Below are 19,323 nucleotides of genomic sequence, written 5' to 3' on the forward strand. Positions count from 1 at the left end.
ACAAGAGGAATTTTGAAAACTATACAAATACATGAAAATTTAAAAATGTGCTCCTGAATGACCAGTGAGTCAATGGATAAAATAAAAACAAAATTGAAAAAGTTATTGAAACAAATAATGGAAGCACTATATACCAAAACCTATGAGATACAGCAAAAGGAGTGCTAAAAAGGAAGTTTGTAGCTATAAGTGCCTACATCAGAAAGGAAGAAAAACTTAAAATAAACAACCCAATGATATATCTTAATGAAAAAAGTCAAGAGCAAAGAAAATCCAAAATGTATAGAAAAGAGATAAACCAGAGCAGAAATAAATGAAATTGATAGAAGAAAACAATATAAAATATAAATGGAAAATAATATAAAATATAAATGAAAAACAAAAGTTGCCTTTTTGAAAAGTTAAACAAAACTGGCAAACCTTTAGCCAGACTAAGAAAAAAAGAAAAAATCCAAACATATGAAATCAGAAATGAAAAGGGAGACATTACAACTGATACCACAGAAATTCAAGGGATCATTAGTGGCTACTATGAGCAAGTGTATGCCAATAAATTGGGAAATCTAGAAGAAATAGACAAATTCCTAGACACATACAACCTATCAAGATTGAATCATGAAGAAAACCTACACAGACCAACAACATGTAACAAGATCAAAACTGTAGTAAAATGTCTCCCAGTTAAGTCCTTGACCTAATGACTACACTGCTGAATTCCTACTGCCCCCCGATATTTAAAGTAGAACTAATACCAATACTACTCAAACTATTCTGGAAAATGAGGAAGAGAGAATACTTCCAAACTCATTCTATGAGGCCAGTATTACCGTGATCCTAAAACCAGACAAAGACACATCAAAAAAAAGAAGGAAGGAAGGAAGGAGAAGAAGGAAGGGAGAGACAGAGAGAGAGAGAGAGAGAAAGAAAGAAAGAGAAAGAAAGAAAGAAAAGAAAGAAAGAAAGAAAGAAAGAAAGAAAGAAGAAAGAAAGAAAGAAAAAGAAAGAAAGAAGAAAGAAAGAAAGAAAGAAAGAAAGAAGAAAGAAAAAGAAAGAGAGAGAGAGAGAGAGAGAAAGAAGGAAAGAAAGAAAATGAACAAACTACAGGCCAATATCTCTGATGAATATTGATGCAAAAATTCTCAATGAAATGCTAGCAAACCAAATTCAACAATACATTTAAAAGGCCATTTATGATTACCAAGTGGGATTTATCCTTGGGATGCAAGGATGGTTCAACATATGCAAATCAATCAATGTGATACATCATATCAACAGAATGAAGAACAAAAACTATATGATCATTTCAATTGATACTAAAAAAGCACTTGATAAAATGTCAACATCCCTTTATGATTAAAACAACCCTAAAAACTGTGTATAGAAGAAACATACCTCAACATAATAGACAACATATGCAATAGATCCAGCTGGTATCATACTGAAGGGAAAACTGAAAGCCTTTCTCTATGATCTGGAGCACAATAAGGATACCCACTTTCACCACTATTATACAACATAGTACTGGAAGTCCTAGCTAGAGCAATCAGACAAGAACAAGAAAGGGGATCCAAATTTAAAAGGAAGAAGTCAAATTATCCTTGTTTGCAGATGATATAATCTTACATTTGAAAACATCTAAAAATTCCACAAAAAACTATTAGAAGTGATAAACACACTCAGTAAAGTTGCAAAATACAAACTAAATATACAAAAATCAGTAGCATTTCTACATGCTACAGTGAACAATCTGAAACAGAAATAAAAAGAATCCCATTTACAATAGCCACAGATAAAATTAAATATCTAGGAATTAACCAAAGAAGTTCAAGATGTCTATAATAAAAACTATAAAATATTGATGAAAGAAATTGAAGAGGACACCAAAAACATGGAAAGATGTTTCATGTTCATGGATTGAAAGAATAAATATTGTTAAAATGTCCATACTAGCCAAAATAATCTACAGATTCAATGCAATCCCTGTCAACATACCAATGACATGCTTCACAGAAATAGAAAAAAAGATCCTAAAATTTATATGAAACCACAAAAGACCCAGAACAGACAAAGCTATCCTAAGCAAAAATAACAAAACTGACAGAATCACATTACCTGACTTCAAATTATACTACAGAACTTTTCTAACCGAAACAGCATGGTACTGGCATAAAAACGGAACCACAGACTGAAGGAACAGAACAGTGAACCCAGAAACAAATCCACATACCTGTAGTGAACTCATTTTCAACAAAGATGCCAAGGGCATACACTGCCAGATAGCAGGGTTGATGTGCTCTTCATTTTCATGTTGCTAAGAACTGGCACAGGCTAAGTTCCAAATAAATGTTTGCTGAGATACAATACAAGCCTTAGGGGCTGCTGACACGTGAGGGCTGTTGTCACATAGCAAAGGATCTCAGGCTACTTTGCTTTTTGAGTTCTTGAGCCTACTTTGATGGTTTTTCTTTCTCTTCTCTTCCTGTTAATCTGTCAGGAGATAGTCTGCTTCCTGCCCTGTGTCCAGAAGCCCCACTTTCCTCTTTCCTAAATTACTGTCATTCTGTTGTGTTGTAGAAAATGAGATAGCAAAGCTTGTTGTAATGCTTGCAAAATGAAGTTCTTTGGGGTCTGAGCAAAGGCCTCCAAAAGCTTCTCTTCTGAGCCCAGCGTGTGAACCTAGAGACATTTCCCAGTGACTGCAGGTAGCTGAGATTTCTGGATAATGGCCCTCGAAATAAATCAGGGCATTATTGTAGAATATTAATCCTTAAAACTTTCAAATGAGCAATATGGCCATATCAAAGTTGTGGAGAATCCCTGGGAGTTTTCAAAACTTGAGGAATATAAAAGGTAAGTAAAAAGTAAGAATTTAATACTGTAAATTAACCCTAAAGTAATTCATTCCATGGAAAAGGTTATGAATGAGAATTATGGACAGATAGCATAGGAACATTTATAATTAAATTTACAATGATATTAGGAAAGTCTGTTCACTAAGTCAATCACCTAATCCTGTCAACACTTTTTTTTTTCAGCCATGTGGTTCCCAAGCCACTTCATTCTACTTCATGTTAGAGGATTGTGTATTCCCATGAGATCAGCAAAGTTTTTCTGGAGGTCAAATAATCTCCCCCAGCCACTGGGCCCACAGCCTGTGTGTGTGTGGGGTGTGCCGATTTGGCTGTCTGGCTCTTCTCCTGTGTCCTGAGAACCACCTGCCCCAGGTGGCTGCCTGCCAGGTTGGATCCCCTAGTGAAAAGGCCTGTGGTAGAGGTGTAGCAGCCAGCTCACCACACACGCAGGGAATAAGTGCTGGTCGTGACCAGCGCCTGGTTTGGGGATTGTGGTTACTGCACCAAAACTGACTAATACAAGCATTAAAGGGTATTTATTTACCTGTCTCCTAAGCTTTCCATTATCTTGGCTTCCATGTTTTAGAATGATTTCTGATGTATAAATATTATAGGAAGAGTTAGAGTCATGCATTTATTTTAAGCTTCTCAAATCAATAAATTGTCATTATTATACTTCTCATAAGTGTCATAAAATCTGAATTAAATAGGACCCTGGAGGTGACCTAATCATCCTCATTCTAAGTTCTTCCATAAGATTATCTCTCAGCCTCTGCTGAGCTGTTTTCACTGATATGTGGCAATGCAGACGGGTCCATCGTGGGACAACCCCGATTTGTTGAAAATTCCCCACTGAGAGAGGCAGTTTATCCTCAGCCATAAGAGTGTGAACTTGGCTATCAGACAAGTGTTCGTTTTCTATTGCAGCTTAACAAATTACCACACTCTCAGAAGCTGAAAGCAGCACACATTTATGATGTGTCTGTGGGTCAGGAGAGCTAACTCCTCTGCATGGGTCTCTCAAGGGCCACAACCAAGGCTGCAGGCTGGGGCTGAAATTCTCATTCGAGCTCACAGGCGTGTTGGCAGCATTCATGCAGAACCCGTGGCGGTTGGCTTCTAGAAGGCCGGGAGAGGAATCCCTGATTTCTTGTCTCCCCTTTAGGGAAGGCCTGGCTTGCTGGGTAGGTCAGGCACACCTAGGGCAATCTCCTTGTGGTTGAACTGAAAGTCAACTGAATAGGGACCTTATTTACATCTTCAAAATCCCTTCACCCTCACTGTAGACATTACCTGATCTCGGGAGTGGCATCCTAGCCTGTTCACAGGCCTCCCCACACTGGGGGAGAGGGGCTACAAAAGGTGTATACACCTGGGGTGGACTCTTGGGCTGGCTCAGAAGCCTCCTAGCACACCTGCCTTCAGGACTGACCTCTGCAGACTGTGGCTACATCCAGCTGGTGCTGTGCTTCACCTACCTGCTTCTCAGAGTCTTCAAAGACAGAGACAAAGATAAAGCATCTTCACTGCAGGGCTGTGATGAGGGCTCCCATGCAAAACAGCCCACAGCGTGCTTGGCATGTGATAAACCCTAGCGTGTTTCTAACGTTACCTTGGGTTAGAATCACGTGAATGAGGCCAATCCTTCCCCAGGTAAGATGCTCTGGTATTTGAAGTCAACCGCCAGCTTCACTGGTGTGATTCTGTGGCCACAGCCCCGGGCTCTCCAGGTGCTGTCTGTCCACTGTTTCTTGGAGAAGCCTCACTGTCACTGTTAACCTGTTCAATGTTCTCTAAATGGAACACAATATTTGGGCTGAGACGCACTCTCCTCAGAACAAGAAGGTGCCTGGTCTGCCCTGATGTGGCTTCTCGGGGACGTGGGCAGCGGGGATGTAGGTGGTGAAGCCGTTCTCCTGTATCAGCCAGTGTTGTGCTCAGTTAACCCTCAGGTGCATTTCAAACGAACGATAAAGAAACCTTCCAGATCTGAGTCGGATAACTGCAGGGCTGTCTGGAATATAATTTCTTTGAATGCAGAGAGAGCTCAAAAGTGTGCATTTTGGACAACAAATACGACATGCCCTGACAAGGACAGGCACTCTGTCACCAGCAGCAGAATGCAGGAGGCCTTCAGGACTGGACCATGGAGGCGGGTGCAGCATGAGGCTCAAGCGTCACGTTCGCTGGGTGACCTCACAGCACTGCGGGAGACGCGGGTGTTCTGAGCCTTGATAATCTCCCATTAATTTGATTTTTCCAAGACCTTACAGAACACTGGTTATATTTAGTTCCAGAGGCCTCCAGGAAAGAGATGGCTGCTAACATTTCCATCTTTAAGAAGATGAAGTGGGTTCTTAAACAGATGAGATGATGCTGACTTTCCTTTTTGCGGGGTGTAGGTGCAGGGGTGGTGTGTCCTGGGTGTCAGGTAGGCATCTTTTGTAGGATTCTGGATGTTGCCTTTACCTTGAGGAATAGTATTACAAGTCCCTGCACAAAGGCAAAAGCTCTGGTTGCTATGGCAATAGCCAATCTGAGGAAGCTGTGACCTAAATCATGACTGAGAAAAATAGTACCTTGTCTGTATCATTGCCGCTATCGCTTCCTTGGATTAGGGGAGGCAGCATTTATTACCTAAAATGAACTCTTTTACCTCAGGAAAAGTGAAACAGTGATATTTTTCTGCAGAAACTTTTAGGGAACACAGGTCATAAAAACTGTGCTGCTGCAGAATCAAAGAAGGGGAAGAGGTGGCCCAGGGCTTTCTGCTCCCAGGTGAGGCCCAGTCCCTTTCCCTGCACAGGGACTGCTCCACCTGCCGGGGCCTCCAGGAAGGGCTCCAAGGGCCCCACCTGGAAGCCGGCCACCTGCCCATCCTCACCAGGTGTGCCTGTCACACACCTGGCTCACACAGCGCACACACATGGCACCTCACCTCACATAGACCATGCACACAACACACTAGGCACATGTACACTAGGCACACACACAACACACATCATGCACACAACACGGATCATGCACACACACACGGCACACAACACACACCAGGCACTCAACACAGACCATGCGTACACACACACACACAGGGCACATGCACAGCTCACACAACACACACCAGACACATAACTCAGACCATGCACACACACATGACACACACACACAAGGCACACAACACACTCCAGGCACACAATACAGACCATGCACACAAGCACACACAACACACCGTGTACACACACAACATACACTGTGCACACACAGACCATGCACACACACACACGGCATACAACCACACACCATGCACACACAACACATACCAGGCACACAATACACACCAGGCACATACACAGCACATACAACACACACCAGGCACACAATACAGACCATGCACACACACACAAGGCACTTATCATGCACATACACAACACACACCATGCATGCAGACACATACCATGTAGACACAACACACATAATACACAGCACACAACACATAAAACACAACACACAAAAACCAAAAACACACCACACACACACACCATACATGAAACACACAAACACACTACCTCAAACACCACATATCCCACATACACCCCACACACCACATGCACCACACAGATGCACCATGCATGCACACACCGACACACACACACACACCACACAGACACACATCACACAGTGAGAGCTCCACGTGCTCTCCTGAAGTCCTCTGCATGGCACAGATGCGGTGGTGATCTTGATCAGTTCTATTGAAATCTTCAGTAGAAGGATTCAGAGTGATTGTCACTTTCTGCTCTAGTGAGAAATGCCCACAAGCTCCCTGACTGTGATGCCTCCTCTGGTCTGGCCTGGAGCCTGGTGCCCGGGCAGGAGTGGTGCTGAGCTGGTGAGGGCAGACATCCCCTCTTCCACGGCCTGGCACGCATGGACGTGTGTGTGTGTGTGTGTGTGTGTGTTGGTGAGTTCACTCACCCTGGCACATCAGAACCCACAGTCTCGCTGTATAGCCCCACGTCCCCTTGTTGGTGTTAATTAAGTCACCCCTGACATGGGTTTGGAAATTGGGGCTGAAGTGGAGAACGGCCTTGGTGAAATTGTCCATATCCCTGACCACCTTTGCCTTTTTTATTCTTCCTCAGCCTGAACATCCAGGTGATGAAATCCTGAGTGCCTGGGGACAATTAAGGACATTCGGGAATCAAGGTTGATGTCTATGCTACTCTCAGGGACATCGACAAAAGCTCTCGGCCTGGGAGAGATGATGCTAAAATTGCCTGCCTCCCTAGGCCACCTGGTCTCTCCAACATCTGTCGAGAATCTGGCTCCGAGACTCCAGCAGCTCCAGGGCAGTGAGCACTGCACAGGACGGATGTCAACGCTGCAGACAACTGTGCCACACGGGGTGTGCTCAGGGGAGCTGTGCTGCAGCCTCGTCAGCTTCCAGGCTCTTCCAGGCTGTCCCTGTTCTTAGAGGGACGACTGAAGATGCCTGGTACTCATTTTCTTAACAAGGATTTCCAGTTGCCCAAATTGACGAGACTTTATGCCGTGTCCAGCACAAACAGCGCTTGCAAATTGGTGGTGAGGACATTGCCCTCATTCGCCCTGTGCCGCTCTCAGCACCGATCCTCTGCACCTCAGTCAGCAGAGCTCATGGAGCTGCTCATCCCTCCTCTCACTTTTATCCTCCTTGAACAGCAGGTGGGGACGGTTGGGATTTGTTATAAAAATGGGAACAACTACCCAGGAGGCTGGGGCTGGAGGATAGATTGAGTCCAGGAGGTCGAGGCTGCCATGACCTGGATCACACCACTGCACTCCAACCTGGGCAACAGAGTGAGACCCTGTGTCAAAGAAACGAAAGACAAAAATAGGAACACCATCTCCATTTATTTTTTTTTTGTTACTCCAAAAGCAAAATGAGGGTTTCAGATTTGCTTTGTTTTTTCACCTGGAGGGTTTGACGTGGGCACAATCTTCTTTTCCCCCTCCTCTTCCAGTTCAGCGTCTCCATCCAGTGTGGTCCCCCTGCATCAAGCATAACAGTGCTCCCTGCGGAACAGGGGAGCCATCAGGAATAGGTCCATAGACATGAAGGTGCTAGCCATATTCTCCATCACTTTCACCTCCTCCCTCCCAGCCAGCACTTTCTTGCCCTGTGTCCCACCCTTCAGAACTCTATGGTGGTGGAGCTAATGCCGCCAATCCTCAAACATCCAAGTCGATAATCATTCCATATGTCACTCCTGTGGAGGGAATGTGCATTTTATCATGGTCTCTGAAGCATTCGTATTAGGAATTAAACTCTAGTGCTAAAGGGTCAGGTGCATTCAGTAGTAGGTAAGTAGGCAATGCATGTGGGGAAGGCACAGTTGGCCCCTGGGCTGGTCTCAAATGTGTGGCTGTCCAGGTGATAATATTTCAAAGAGTAGTGAAGGGCCCTTTGTCCTCACTGCCCTGATGCTGTTCTCTGCTATCCTGCCTGAACCAGCCTGGACTTTCAGCGAAGCCCGTGCAAAGACTCCATCCCGAAATGACCACTTTGTCTGGTATGTTTCTGCATTAAGTTGTTGAACAACAGTGCAAGTAAATTAAGGTCCATGAAAAAAAAAGCCATTTGAATGATGAGCTTGCTGCAATAATCTATGTGCACAAAGATACCCAGACTGGCTGGCTCTTTAGGGGTTGGGTCTTCAGAATAAGCATCTGAGTGGCTCAGCCACGTGAGTCTCTCTTCACTGGGCCACCAGCAGGGTGGCCAGGGCAGGAGCTCAAATGCTTTCTGGGAGGGGCTTTTCATGGCTTGTCCCGCCACAACATACAACCACTGGATTTTATGAGATTAGGAAAGGCTTAGACCCTGCTCACCACCGAGGCCCAAAGTAGGAAAGCCACAGCCTGAAAAGGAGGCAGAAGAAAGAGGCAGACCTGGCCCAAGAAGGGACCTCGGCTAGGACTCTGTCCACTATGTAGCCAGGGAGGCTCCTTTCTGCACTGCAGTTGAATAAATGCACGAGTGCGATCCACTAGGACACTGCCCACTACATGGCCTGGGAGGCCCCTTTCCACACCACAGCTAAATAAATGCAGAAGTATGATCCTCTAGCTCTCCATGCAGTGGCCACATGGACCATGGGGCATTTCCAGGGCAGAGGTCCAGGAAAAGCAGTGAGGGCCCATCCCCACCCAGGACTGGGGTCTGATTTCCTGCAGCCATGCCAGTCAGCGTCCCTAACCACTAAGATGGGGATAACACATGGGGTCCACTCACTGGGTGTGTGCTCCCAGCCTTACCACTTTGCTCAACTGTAAAGTGGGACTGATAACCCCATAGGGCTGTTATGGAGATTAAAGGGTTTCATACTTGTAAAGCACACAAAACAGTGCCTGGCACATCACAAGGACCATGGAAGTGTTAGCACAGGCATTCGTGTTAGTGGTACCATGTGCGTTAGCACTATTAGTATTAACATCAGCATTACTATTGGCATTCGCATTAAGATTATTATTAGCATTAGCATTATTTTACTCTTGGTATTAGCATTAGTAGCAATGTTCCTATTAGCATTAGTATTACTAGTGATATTAGTATTAGCACTATTACTAGTGTTACTATTAGCATCACTGTTATTAGCATTAGCACTAGCATTAGTGTTACTATTAGCATTAGCATCACTACCTGTATAATTATATTATTAGAATTAGCATTAGTGTGTGTCGTTATTAGCATTATCATTAGTGTTAGCATTATTACTAGTATTAGCATTAACATCTGGTATTACATCAGCATTAGGATCAGCATTAGCATGGACATTAGTATTAGCACTAGCATTAATAATATTACCAGCATTTGCATTACTATTGGTATTAGCATTGGCACTACTATCAGCATCTAGCATTTGCATTACTGTTGGTAACAGTGTTAGTATTAGCATTAGCATCCATGTTACTATTACCATTGCTGCTGGTGTTAGTATTAGCATCTGTATTGGTATCAGTGTTACTCTTAGCGTCAGCATTACTACTTATATTAGTACCAGCATTAGCACTGGCGTTGGTGATACTATTGGCATTAGTATTGCTATTGGTATCAGTATCAGCACCAGCATGCATGTTAGCATTAGCGTTCTGCATCCTAGAGCAGGGAGAAAGACCCCACGCAGCACGTCAGAACTGGCGGCAACATGTGTGGCTTCTCTTGTGTCTACTGAATTTGAGAGTCACCTGAGGGTTGTCACGGTGGACAGATGCCACACGGGAGACAGAGAAGCCGCATCCCATGTCCCATGGCTGCCCTTATTGGAAGTTCCACCTGTTGTGACCCCTGCCTCTGTCCAATCATCTCTTCTGTTCTCTTTGACTCCTTTCCAGAAGACGCTCCTGCAGGGCCCTCCAAGCTCTGGGGACCTGACTTTATCAGCCTCTCCAGGGAGGACACCTGTTTTCTTTCCCCGTTCCCCGCAGCCCTGCGCGGGTCCTGGTGGTGGCTCTACCTTCCAGGCCGAGTTCGCCTGCAAGGTCTTGGGGGTGCCCCTCGCCCTCCCCAGAATGGCATCACGAGGCCCCGGCCTCCATGCAGACCTGTCCTGTGCCGTTTCAGCTGCCCAAGCACCCCCTGCCAGCGGTGGGGCACATCCATCCCAGGCGGCCGGGACCTCGGGGAGAGCCCCCCCACGCTCCATTTCTGTCCTCCCCGCGGGCTCTGTGGGTGGAATGCGCCGCTTCCCACGTGCTGCCCTTGTCGTTGACATTCTGATGCAGTCTGTAATCAACGCAAGCTTCAGCTCCTCTCATTACTGGCTCTTGAAGGGATTCTTCAGACTCAGCAAGAACAGCCGCCTCGTCAGAGGACAGCATCTGCTCCCCCCGACCCCGCCCGCCGCCCGCGACACACAGGGGGGTGCGCATTTGCATTCGGGTGCTCAGCCCGGGAAGGTGCCCGGGAGGTGCGGCCTGCTCTGCCGCTCCTATCCGGGCTCCGTGGACTCTTCCCCTCACCTGAACCACAGGTGGCTCCTGTCCTGGTTCTGGGTCACGGAGCTGCAGGGTTCTCATGGGGACACTGGGCACTACGGTCCCCACTCCACCTTTACAACATGGAATCTGACCAGAGAATGGGACTGGGGGCAGGAGTGCGTCCTCATAGATGGACGTAATTTAAACCCCACATGTTCCCAAAAAGGACCTATCGCAATGCAATTACAACCCACATATCATGATTAATTAAAAAACTAAACGGACCTTAAGAAATGCATATGTGTGCACACACATGTAAGCACGTCTGGTGGAGGAGAAACGTGCAGAATTGCAACAGGACCAGAAGCCGGCAGGGACACAAGCAAGTGCTGTAAGATCTGACGTGATTTTTAAGACAGGGGCTGTAGGTTCAACTCTGATTGTAGTAACAGCGAAAATGAAAAAGGAGTTGTGACATTTTCCAAAGTTTATTTTTGTTTTGAGCTAAAGTCACACCAGTGGCAAGGTCAAGAAAAGGTGACTGAAGAAGATCTCAGTGCTCAGAAGGGGATGCAAGGTGGGTGCAGCCAGGCGGCAGCCAGGCCATCCTGATCGTCCTACAGTCAGCCAGGCAGATGCAGCCTGGCAGCACCCACAGAGGACCCTGGGATTTCAGGCCAAAGGAATTCGTCAAGGGGAGATAAAAAAGAGACAGCTTTTTAGTGTGGTGGCTTAATGGAGAGATAAAAGCAAAACACCTAGAAGAATAGATGGGTCTGAGCAGCTTGTCCCGAGGCACAGTCGGTGGGAGGCAGAGCCTGGCCTCGAACCTGGATCTTCTGACACTGTGCCCAAAGGGCAATGCCAATCCGAAGCTGCTTCCAGCTGCCATGCCTCTCCAAGCCACACCCACCCCTGTGGTATTTCTCTGTTCCCTGGGTTCAGTCGATGATGATGTCATGGATAGTTGACTTCCACTGAGGTAATTTCTAGTTTTATACTTTCCCACTATGAACATTTAAGGCCCATGAAGAAGGCTTAAGTTACCCATGTTTTCAGCGGTTTTCACAGCTACCTAAAACAAAGAAGAAAGCATCTATAAGTGTTTTATTTTTGGTGTAATTTCGAATTCATCTGTTGCCTCATTTGAGACTAAGAATTAAAAGATTAAAAACAGACTTCCTAAGGGACAGTAACCAGGTAAGCCACAGTGGGTGTTCTTTCCATAACACTGAAAATTTATTTGGTTTAAGAGGCAGACATCTGAAAAATAAACAGAGAAAAGCTCCCTAAGGGGGACCGCAAGGTAGGCTGAAGCAAAAGTTTTCTCAATAAAAACGGAATTTATTTGGTTTGAGAGGCAGACATTGGAGTAGCAAAGGGAGATGTTACAAAAAATATAACCTGTCCCATCACAGAGAAAATTCTGTGCAAGGCATGGCCATTACTCAGAGATCTGCCCTAAATTTATAGAAAATATAGGCCAGAAAGGGATAGAATTGAAACTGAGTTGTTTGTTATTCTCCTGAAGAGGGAAGAGCAGCTAAAATCACCTTGATTAGTTACGAGCCCCTGACGTTCAGTGTAATAGCTGTGCCAATGGGACACTTTATTATTACACTGTCCTGGGTTTCTTTTCTTTTTTTCCCTGCTGTGGGACAATGGCTTGATTAGACTGTATCAGCCCAGAGTCCCCTGCCCAATCAGAATTCAAAAGTTCCTGCTATCAGAGATACCAAAGGATCCATTTCTTCATGTATATAAAAAAATAAACCCACAATTTATATGTTGAGGGCTTTTCTTAGTAACACATGCACATGTAAAAAAATTCAAAAATTGTAAAATTATAGAGCAAAAAAGGATTTTCCTTCCCACTGCCATCCCGTTGCCAACTGGAACCCTTCATGGAGGTGGCTGCTGGGTTCTTCCAGAGATGGGTTACACATACGCAGGTGCGTGGTGGGCACATGGTGGGCACGCACACCAGTGCACGCACTCCCCCCTTACGTCGCATGCTCTGTGTGTCCTGCATTAACAACAGTTATAGCAGAATTTTGTTTCATATAAAAGCATCTAAAATGGCTCCATTCTTCACACCTGTATGACATTTCATTACGTAGTTATAGCGTGACTTGTTTGACCTGTTCCCTCTGCTGTTCTCAATCTTTTGCAATTAAAATCAGTGCTACGTTGAGTGTCATTTTATGTATACCATTCTCATGTATAGGACGAATCATTAGAAGTGGCATGGCAGGGTCAATGGTATGCGAGATTTCAGTGTTTATAGCTCTTACCAGGTTTTTCCCCTCAAAGCTTTGCCTATTTATGTCATTTCTGCACCACAGAGCCCGCTTCCCCAGCTCTTAACAGAATAATATGTCATCAGGTGCTTTAATCTTTGTCTAATTGACAGATTTCTAAGCATTATTTCCTTGTATTTTTAATGTATACTTCTCTTATTCTGAGTTTCTTTTTATATACCTAAGAGTTATTTGGATTTCCTTTTCAATGAAGTACATGCTTGGGAAAATTGCCAATTTTTCTATTGTGTTTTTTGGTTGTTTATTTGAAAAACCCTTTATAGATAAAAATTGTCTCTTTTCTGTTATGTCCTGCAAATATTTTCTATTTTCCTACTTTGAATTGTTTTTTGACTGTATTTCCCCCACTTTTCCTTATAAAGATAATATTTTATATTTTTAAGTATTATACCAATTTTTATGGCTTCTGATTTTTGTATCATACTCTAAAATTTAAAGAAACCACCCCATATTTTCTTAGACTATTCTTATATTTGGGGTTTTATGTGTAAAATTGTATCATTCTAAAATTTACGTTTGTTGAAGAAGTGAGCAGTGCTGTAACTTCATGTTTTTTCTGATGCCAACCCACTTATTACAACATTATTGATGAGACCATTCATCTTTCTCTCTACTGATTTGAATTTCCCCTTTTATTCTACATGAAATTCTATATGTATTTGGTCCTATTAATGGACTTTGTCTTCTGTTACATTGATCTATTTATCTATTCATGTACCAGTGTAATGCAGTTTGATAATTACAGCTTGATTCCTTCCCATTCATTTCTCTTCTGCAAAGTTGTCCTGGCATAATACTTTCTTCAGGTTTTCCTTTCTTTTCTTTTTTTTATGAACTGAATCTACCTGATTTTTTTTTTTTTTGCATCCTTTTATTTTTGAAATTTCTGAGTCACTGTTGAGGTGTGCTTCTTGTGTCTTATATTGGCTGCCATGGTATATTATTAATATACTCTACCTGATCTTTTTCTTTAAATATAGGAGTTTATTACATGTCTATTTCTTAACGAATGGATGCTTGCTTGTAACATTGATCCACATTTGATGTTGCTGTCATCTTCATGTTTGTGTGCCTCTCAAAATAATAATATGTTGAATTCAAATCCCCAATGTGTTGTTGTTGAGAGGTGGGGCCTTTGGGGGGTGATGAGGTCATGAGGGTGGAGCCCTGTGAATGGGATTAGTGCCCTTTTAGAGAACGAGCTTATTTATCCCTCTTGAGCTTCCACCACGTGATGGCACATAGAAGGTGCCACACGTCTATGAGGAATAGGCCCTCACCAGGTGCCGAATCTTCTGACACCTTGATTGTGGACTTCCCAGCCTCCAGAACGGTGAGCAATGAAGTCATGTTGTTTATAAATTGCCCAGTCTCAGGTATTTTGTTACTGCAGCCCAAGACATATGTCAGGCTTTGGATATTTATTGATTCTTTTGTTTCATAGTCTGTCATATTATTTTGTTGTGTGTTTTGCTTTGGTATGTTTTGTATGCTTATAGATTTGTTTTTATTTCTGTAAAGTTTTTTTGAATTATATCTTGAAATATTTTTGTGTCCTGTTATTTTAGTTCTCTTCAGGGATGCTAATGTATGTGTGTCAAGAGCTTTCTTTTGTCTAGCTTTAAAATCTAACGTTCTGTCCCTGTCTTTTTTGCTTTGTGCAGTAGTTCTATTTCATTTTCACTTCTCCGTGTCCCTCACTGTGTTCACAGACATGTCTCATCTCCTTTGTGCTTTTTTTTGATATGACTTCTGGTCTGTGGTGATTTTGTGTTCTGCTCATTTCTGGAATGTCTCCAGCTCCTGATCCATTCTGATGGGGGTCTTAATTTGTGTTCATAACCACTAACTTCATGTGTCACTTCCCTCCCCACCTCAGTTATAGCAAAACTCTACAAATGATTTTCTATCCTTGTATGACCTTCCTCTTCTCCCATTTTCTTTTTAGCTCACTCCAATCAGCCATTTAGCCTTCCACCATTCCATGGAAATTGCTCCTCCTCAAGCCGCCAAAGGTCTGGAAATTGTCCAGTCCTGGGGTAGATTCTCAGTTCTCACCTGACTCCACTTATCAGAGGTTTTCACTCATATGCTCACAGCCTCCTTCTTAAAAGACACATCCATGTGGCCTCCAGGATATCCATCTCTCTATGTTCTCAACCTACTTCACTGGACCTTCCTTCTCAACTTCCTTTTATGGTTCATCTTTTGGCCCCTAAAACTGTCTTGTCCTAGGGCTTCCTTTGGCCCATTTCTCTGCTGTGTGTACCTTCATTCTCTTAGTGATTTCATTTGACCTGGGAGCTATATTATAATACTATAGGCTAAAAGATATGCAGAATCACACGTTGAGCCCACATGTCTATGCTGAAGTCTAGAGTTACATTATCTGCATGCCTTACATCATCATTTGATTGTTTTTTGACATTGCAAACATGATAGATCAGAGGCCTGATCTCCACCCCTTTCCTGCACTCCTCCTTTTGATGTCTTTCCTACTTGGAAAGTGAACCCAAACCACTGGAAGAATGCAGTTCTTGAAACAGTGACCACTCTTGGGCTGTGCCTGGAAAATAAGGTGTTGCCCTGGGACTGCCATTGGTCAAAAGGTCCTGGCAGTGGCAGTGATGGACCAGAGCTATTGGAACAATGCAAGCCTATGCCTTCAACTGCTCAGGTCCAAACTCAGACTTATCCACAACTTCAGTTTTTCATATCTCACATCCAATCTGTCTGCAATTCTTGTCAACTCTACCTGCAAAGTATACCCAAAACTTAACCACATGTAATCATTTCTAACACCACCATTGGGTCCAACCCATTCATATAAAACGAAGCAAACATGTGTCTGATATTTCTGTGATTAAAGTCTGTGCAGACTTAATTGCATGTGCATCATTTCTGTTGCCTTTTGTTCATGGTGTCTTGCTTTCTTGTGCACTTTTTGTTTTTGAGTCTGAGCTCACATGTATTGGAATTTTATCTATGGGGATTTTCTGAGGCCTGGTTTGAAGTTAGGCTCTTGTGGAGAGGATTTTCATTTGCTTCTTCAAATGTCTGGGTTTACTACTAAGCCCAGTTAGCCAAGGACAAAAATGCTGGCTTGAGATTTTATAGACTACTGGATAGCACAAATTTGAAAGACAAACTTGCATGGGGACAGCTTTTAGTTTCGAAAACTCACAAGAGGTATTTTCACCTCTTCTACTCAAGATGGAAAATGCCTGGTCTCCTGAGAGGTATTTTTCCTAAATGATTGGTCTGAAGTCCTTTAATAAGGACAATGAAACTTCATGGGGAGAGTTCCTCTAAACACCTCAGTCTGCCTTGAGCACCGTCCTCTTTCCTCCAATCCTGAGAGATGAGAGGAACCAAAGGTCAAGTCCACCTGGTTTATCAAGTCCAGAATTAGTTTCTGTCTTATTCTTTCTTCTCTATTAGGCCTGATGGACCAAGAGGTCACTGGCTGATGCCCCCATCCGTGAGCCCTCTGGCACCTGCCTGAGACACTCCTACCCTCATTCCTCTGCTGGCTCAGTAGAGCCATTTTTTAAGGGCTGCTGCTCACTCTTTTGGGCATGATAACGGCCCCATCTCTGGATCCTGTAACCCTGTCTGCTTTTCAATTTCTAATTCTGCGGTAGTCCTGTCTCTTAAGTGAGATCTGTCTCCTGATTCTTCCCAGTCCCCCTTTATACTGCCATTTGTGAGCAGAACATCACACTTCACAAGAAGATCCTGAGTTGTGGCATGGAATAGCTTGAACTTTGCTTTTCAGTGGCCGGTGATGACCTGAGCCCTGCGCTGACAGAAGTTGCTTGACCATGACGGGTTTGTAATGTGGTGCTTTGTAATCTCACATGGCATTCCAACAAAGGCCCTGTGGAGTTTCTTCTGTGGTGACTTACGTATACTCATGAAATTTATACTCAGAAAACAGAATGAGTATCTGAAGAATATCCCATGACAGTCCCAGAAACAGCAAACCCCTGCTGACAGTCATTTCAGATAGAAACCAAAGAAGCAATCACATGTGTCTTACCCTGGGGATTCCATGCCATGTTTACCTCACAGTGGCCTGTTCTTTTCCAGAGCTTTGGAAGGTAGTTGAAGAAAGAAAACATATCGATCACGGTTTTAAAAAGAGATAGGGCAAAAAACTAGAAAAAAAAAAAGCGCTATACTAAAAAAAGCCAGGAACATTGTGAAACACTGTGCATGCTTTACAGTTGTCTTCTGTGATTTATATTCTGTGGCACACATTTCTGCTGTTGGTAGGTCTTGAAAGATGGCTCTGTTTAGGCAACTGTATAGAGATGACTGGCACTTGGATTTGCTTCAATATAAGCCCTTGAAAATGAGTAAGCAGAAGCCTTGTTGTTGTTATTTTTATATTATTATTATTATTATTATTTATTTTATTTTATTTTTTTGAGACGGAGTCTTGCTCTGTTGCCCAGGCTGGAGTGCAGTGGCTGGATCTCAGCTCACTGCAAGCTCCGCCTCCTGGGTTTACGCCATTCTCCTGGGCTGGGACTACAGGCGCCCGCCACCTTGCCCAGCTAGTTTTTTTGCATTTTTTATTAGAGGCAGGGTTTCACCCTATTAGCCAGGATGGTCTCAATCTCCCGACCTTGTGATCTGCTCGTCTCAGCCTCCCAAAGTGCTGGGATTACAGGCTTGAGCCACCACGCCCGGCCTATTTTTATATTATTTTTAAGCTGACTTCTGGGACATATTTCTATGGAGCCTGAAGTTTTGTGGCACGTAGATGAGGAAATGAATGGTTGTGTCAGGCTCTTACCACCTTCTCCTCCTCTTCCAAGCTGGTGCACCTTGTCATTCAGCTGGGTCACACAAGCCCTGGTGGTGAAATTCGAGGTTTAAAAAAAGGGAAGGGTCACTTCTCAAAGATTCCAGGCAGGACCAGTGCTCAGTCAGTTCATGAAGTGGTCTGATTTTCTTTGGTACCCTTCATCTCCTCTCTTTTTCTCTTGTTCTACTGTCTTGCCACATCTTCTAATTCCTAAGGATGTACCAGCTACTTTTGCCATGTATCTCACCAATGTTTTCCTAATATTGCATATGAGTAGCTAATTTCTATCAGAATTTCTAGATAGATACAGGAACTTTGAGCTGAGCTTCTCCTTTCTTTGACTCTGATGGTAAAACAGGATAATAAGCACCTATTTGCAAGTACCAGGTAAAACAGGAGGATTCTAAGAAATGAATAGCTCATAAACTGAATATTCAATAGGATTTTGCTAGTGCACAAGGTTGCATAACCTATTAAAAGTATGAATGAAAGAGAAATGCCTTGGTTTCAACTTGGCCATTCTCCCCTCTGCCAACTTATGAAAAACGGAGCTCAACGTTAGTTACTGAACACATAAATATTATGCCTGTAGTTTCTCCTTCTGAAAAATAATTGTGTTGAAAAATGTAAAGATTCATTGCAGTCACAACCTCTATTTAGTTAGTTGGAGTGGATTAGTAACCTATGACTACATAACAAATTACCATAAACTTTGTGACCTGAAAGAACATTTGTTATCTCATAGTTTCTATGGATCAGGAGTCAGGCATGGCTCAACCAGATCCTCTGTTTCTGGGTCTCACAAGGCTGTAGCCAAGGTGTCATCCAGGGCTGTGGTCTCATCTGAGACTCGACTGGGGAAGGATCTGCATCCAAGCTCACTCACACGGCTGTTGGCAGAATTCAGTTTCTCACTGCCTGTTGGCCAGAGACCATCCTCAACTTTTTTCCAGGAGGGCTTCTCCAACATGACAGTTTGCTTCATGAAAGCATGCTGGACAAGAAGTCCAGAGAGAGAGTGCCACAGAGATGGAAGTGACAGTCTTTTGTCACCTCCTCACAGAAGTGACATCTCATCAATTTTGTCTTATTTTTCTCGTTAAAAGGAAGTCTTTAGGTGCAGATCACACTTAAAATAAGGGGATATCACAGAGACGTGAAGAGAAGGGGTCTTGAGTTACTGAAGATCATCTTGGAAAGACATCTGCCACAGCAAGTTCTGCCTGCATTTCACCCCAGTTTCTTGTTCTTTAGCAGTTTTCATCTGGTCCTGGAAAGGCAAGGCAGCCTGCTCCTCGATGCCTTGGAACCCTCTCATGAGAACAGACACTTTGGGCTTTTCCTTCCTGCCTCCCTCAGTCCAGGAGTGGGTTGAGAG

Source organism: Trachypithecus francoisi, unplaced genomic scaffold (assembly GCF_009764315.1).
Source record: "Trachypithecus francoisi isolate TF-2019V2 unplaced genomic scaffold, Tfra_2.0 Lachesis_group4, whole genome shotgun sequence".
Classification (NCBI taxonomy): Eukaryota; Metazoa; Chordata; class Mammalia; order Primates; family Cercopithecidae; genus Trachypithecus; species Trachypithecus francoisi.